Genomic DNA, 5,247 nt, shown 5'->3' with positions numbered 1-5,247 from the left:
ACACGGCTGTAATTCGGCTGCATATGTTCTCTCAAAGCCTTTACATTTGTAAAGTTCTTCAATCAGCCAAACTTAGCAAACAACACTGTCTTGATTTCTTCTAATTCGGCAAACCAAGTTGTATAATTTGGGCATTTTGGCATTTGAATGCAAACTCCGTTTTGTTTGGTCTTGCTTTGTCTCTTTGTGCTGATGATGTTCTTTCTGTTTGTGCTTTTGCAGGGATAGGGGCAGCTAAAGCTGCTGCTATTGAAGAGCTGTACAACTTTGAAACACTTTGACAAATTACCTATTTATTACAAACACATATTTGATGATTTCTTTTTCAAAACAGGGTTTTGAAGAAGAATCAATCTCGCATTATTGACGATGATATTCCTGAAATAAAAAATCACTAAACCTCCCTCTGGCCTGCAAGCATCATTTGACACTTATGGAGACAAAACCCTGGACTCAAGAATTAAAATGACTCTTTTTTACCAAAATGGCATTTGATGACTGCAACTGACGAGAAATGAACCTTGGTGAATTTGACTCTGACAAAGGACTAAGAAGACTAAGTCTAACATTGGCTCCAATTGGGATGGTGGCTGCCGCTCCATGGAGGTGCCAAGAACATCAGATCTCTCGGAGAGCTAGATAGTGCCTTCGTCCATTGGGCTATGGAGTCCATTATTCCGACAAACCAACATGACTCAATTTATTGACTGAAACTTGACTGAAACTGACTCAATTCAAACTAACATGACCGAAAAAACTTGACTCTAACAAATTAACTCAAAATGGCAAGGACTTGGACTTAAAACTTAAAGCTTGGTGGCAGTACATGGCCACCTATGTTTCTTACAAGACAATATATCCTCAAACTATATCAAAATGCCAATGCAACCAATCAAGAAGATGGCTTCTTGACTGATTCTTCCTATCAGATCTTCTGGTCAACAGTGGATGCTTGTAACTGGGTCTCCAGAAAGCTAATTTACCATGATCTCCTTCATCACTGAATACTGCAATAATCACCTTCACTGCTGACTGCAATAAATCTGCCATTGGATCGTGAAAAACATGAAGATTTTCTTCCTGCTGAAGAAACAAGGTGTCCTTTGCTTCAAATTCTGATCTTCCTTCATCATGTGCTTCAGTAAAAGTATGCTCATGGGCTTCAAAAAACTCTGAACAGGTAGATGAGCAGATATCTTCTTGGAAAAACATTTCAACACATGAAACATATGAATAGGAATCTGAATGGAAATCCTAAATGTTTTGATCTTCTGTGGTGTGAATGTATTGAATGAAGGTCCGATCTTGTTTTTCATACACTGACTGGATTACCTCCTCATGAAGGTTGTATTCTAATGAACTGAGAACATTTGGATCCATAACTGTGTCTTCTGCATCCCAGATGGTTTCAACAGCAAAGTTCTCTTTCATAGGATTCCGTACTAGGCATTCTTGGTCATCACAATCTGAATCTGGAACTGAAATAGCTTTCCTGACATTATCACATTCTGAAATTAGGACTGAACTTACTTGCATGCCGTCTTCTTCTATTGACAGATCTGAACCGACACTTTTTCTTTCATCACCTTCAGCCATATGGAACTCTTCAACCTGCTGATTTTGATCCTGCTGCAAAGTTTCCTCTAAGAGTTCTGTAGACTGCTGAAACGGATTTTCATACAATGCTTCCATGATCTCATCATCCATAAAATTATCATCCTCATAGTATTTTTCAAGGCTCTCAATAAAACCATAAGCATGCTTGCAACAATCCTGAACTAAATTTAATGATGGACAAGATTCTTTATACTTCTCAAAGAATATTGAATGAAAATCCTTTAGACAATAAATGGAAGCAGGTGGCAAGCTTTCATACCAAGATCGGGCTTCGTCTTCCAGAGTAGCCATAAACATTTTCATCAAACAGTCTTCAGGAAAAGCGATATTTAATTTATGCACGTGAATGTGAAATTTCACCAAATGAAGAGCAATGTCATTACCTTCCACATTTCTGAACACAGGAAAATTCTTTGACCAATCTAGCTTGGGCATTTTATTTGGAAAACCTAGGATGTGATCTCGGCTCATGGGAGCGTATCTTCTTGCAATCCGATCCATCTTGAAAATGTCAAAGCTACTGATCTCTCTGTAGTGGAGTCACCATGAAGGATTGATTGCTGGATTATTCAGTGAATGGAGTCGCCAGGTGAATGATTTCAGTCGTCTTCTTATGTCTGATCATTGTTCACCATCAAAAATCAGCTCTGAACTTGAGATATGTACTGGGGCAAGACAATCTTCAAGCAAACCATTTTCGTTCCCCAGTGGAGTCGCCACTATGTTAGCACTCGAATCTGCCTCAGGCTGAATGAAGGCGAGGTTCAAGGCAACATCAAACCAAGCTCAGCCTCGTAGCTAGCCCTACGAGGACAGGAGAGGGCTCTCTCCGGGTCTATCTCGATAAAATGATCAATAGAGTCCGAGATGACTTAAAATGGGAACTGATTTAGGCTAGTAAAATGAATTTGAATGAGGGATATTTAATTTAATGACTAGGTTGTTGGGCTGCATGGAACAAGGACAGTGTGAGCAGAGATTTAACCAAAGGCACAGGATATTTCATAAGGCGAGATAAGCATGAGTTTTTAGCAATCAAATTGAATTTAAATGGGGTGAAAAGACTGTTTAAGAAAGCTGAAAAGGGCATTAATGTATGAATCCTTTCCAGGCAGAAGAAAACACATAAATACTGAACGCTTCCTCAAGGCAGAGCAATGACTAAATTCTACCTTTCTCACTTAAAAGTATTCAGATGGAAATGATCATGAATGAGATGCAAAACATCACAGGATACATATGAAACAGAGAGAAAAACACATGCCAAAACTCATACCACAAGAATCTTATAAATCAGAGCTACACCATTTAATTATTTCTCTGTTAATCTGTACAGCCAAATGTTGAGTTATTCCTCCACCATTTCCCAGAACTCAGAACCCTTTACAAATGATTTTTTATGCAATAAATAAGCTCCACTATGGGAAAACAAATCGATCCAAATGGGGAGTTGTTACAACTAAAATCCCAAGGATATGAAATGAACCGTCCATCTGTTCTATAGATAGAACAATGTTTCATTATTTTACTTGAAACTCTTTGATGACCAATAAAAGGCGACAACTATAGCTGCAGATCATATTTGAAGTAAAAAATAGGAAATCAGATCTTATTCCTCTGTTGTAGATATCTTTGTTTTATATTTAGGCATTCAATTTTTTGACTTTTCACCTTCCTTCGCCCTTTTTATTACTACAGGGAAGAAATTTAACAATTTCGCTCGCCAGATGTTATGAAATGAAGGGCTAGGTGTCAAGGAATATAAAATGAACATTCCAAGCTTGAAAAGAGGAAAATATGTGCATATGCACATGTACATTAGAGAAACAAATGTTGTGACCTGCACTCGCATCTCTTGTTCACCAACAACTTTAATGAGGATAGAGAGTAGGGAAAGATCAACCTCGCTTGGCAATAGTGTGGCCTTTACCAATAAAATAGCAGCTGGCATAATATTTTCACGGGAGATTAACCTAGTATAGAGAGTAGAAGACATATTCAATGATCAATGCAATGGTATTTACAATGAAAAACATTCTTTGCGCCTCAGAAATTGACCCATACAATATGTTCAACATAGGTATGTTGTGCACTATATCTATCACTTGTTTAAAAAACCTGGATGTAATAAGACCATTTCTGATGATTCCAAGAAGCAATTGCAATATCAGGAGGTATCACTGAATGAAGAAATTGCATCCATTTCCTGTTTCAGAATAAGAGCATCAAATAAAATATCCGAGCTTTCACCCTGCACGATATCTTATATCGAATGATAAGTTATCCCAACTCTATGATCAGTTACCCGGCCTTGGGGGTAGTTATATGTCCGGATCTACTCTGACCTGTCTCCACTGCCAATTTGTTCAGAACGGAGCTTAGACCGGCTGGAATGGAGTCTCTGTCTTTCCATTTCATAAAGTTTCGCACATAGAACTTTCAGTGCTTTAGCTTTGTTCTTGTGTTGTGATCGCTCATCTTGAATGGTTACGACAATGCCTGTTGGAATGTGAGTGACACGAACAACACTGCTCGTTGTATTTACATGTTGACCTCCTGCTCCACCTGATCGATAAGTATCAATTCTCAAATCCTCATTGTGCAATTTCACATCAACCTCATCAGCCTGAGGAAGAATGGCAACAGATGCAACACTAGTATGGATGCGACCTGATTTTTCCGTAACTGGAACACGCTGCACACTATGCACACCACTTTCAAATTTAAGCTTTCCATAAACACCCAAACCTGATATTGCTGCACCGGCTTCCTTTCATAAATTTTAAATATATCCATAACAAAAAATGATGCTTCCTCTCCTCCTGTTGCATAAAAAAAATCATATGTGCTCAATCCGAATGATTTGGTCAAGTCTTTTGTTGAAACGCTAGTGTCATTGCGCTAGACTTTATAAAACAAGTTCTGTGGAGCCAACAAAATACTTTTTGAGGGTATATCATCCTTAGTTATGGGCATATGATAAACAAAATTTCTGAGGTAAGGCATATGATATGATGTCTGAAGCAAAGAATTCATGTAGCGTGTCGCCCCTTGATTCTTCAGCACAAAAAAATCCGTCTTCTTTTATGAATCATACGCCCAATAATCAGGTACCCTTAGTGCGCTGGCTCCTGCTTCCGCAATCAAAGTGTCGTCTATCAACTATCAGGTAAAGACATGAATGATGGGTATCCCCACTCGCTCTCTCAGGCATTGAACGGGTGTTGTGTTTCTTTCTAGGCGGTGAACTTGTGATGAATCTGATTTAAAAATAGCCAGACTGAAAAAGGCATCTTTGCTCTGACCATACGGTAATGTAGCAGAGCCTTCCACATCTAAGTAAATGGATAAGTGGTCCAGGTTGTTTCCTTTGAGGAACATCATGACATGCCATTTCTAACTGCCTGCTATAAAAACATCCGAGTAACACTTCTTTACATTCGATATGGAAACATGCTCAATCGGCCAGGTGGAGTTGGATACTGGGCGCTCCTTCGTGGGCTGATTGTCTTCTATACTAACTAACGCGTTTTGTGCTGGTTCTATTGTATCAACGACCCCAAATCCATTTTTATGCAAATCCTTTCAGACAATACACAACCTCTTTAGAATTCTGGTGAATGATTTCCT

At 38.7% G+C, this 5,247-nt stretch overlaps 1 pseudogene; it reads right to left on the bottom strand.

Moving 5' to 3' along the window:
* Positions 1-3,712: 3,712 nt before the first annotated feature.
* LOC149219413 (peptide chain release factor 1, mitochondrial pseudogene) lies at positions 3,713-5,011 on the bottom strand (annotated as a pseudogene).
* Positions 5,012-5,247: the final 236 nt, after the last annotated feature.

This window comes from Pinus tabuliformis, chromosome Q, assembly GCF_031772625.1.
Source record: "Pinus tabuliformis cultivar Carrire ecotype Pingquan chromosome Q, CPIR1, whole genome shotgun sequence".
In the NCBI taxonomy this organism is placed as follows: domain Eukaryota; kingdom Viridiplantae; phylum Streptophyta; class Pinopsida; order Pinales; family Pinaceae; genus Pinus; species Pinus tabuliformis.
Note: the sequence above shows the minus strand (reverse complement) of the source record. Positions and strands in the feature narration are given on the sequence as shown.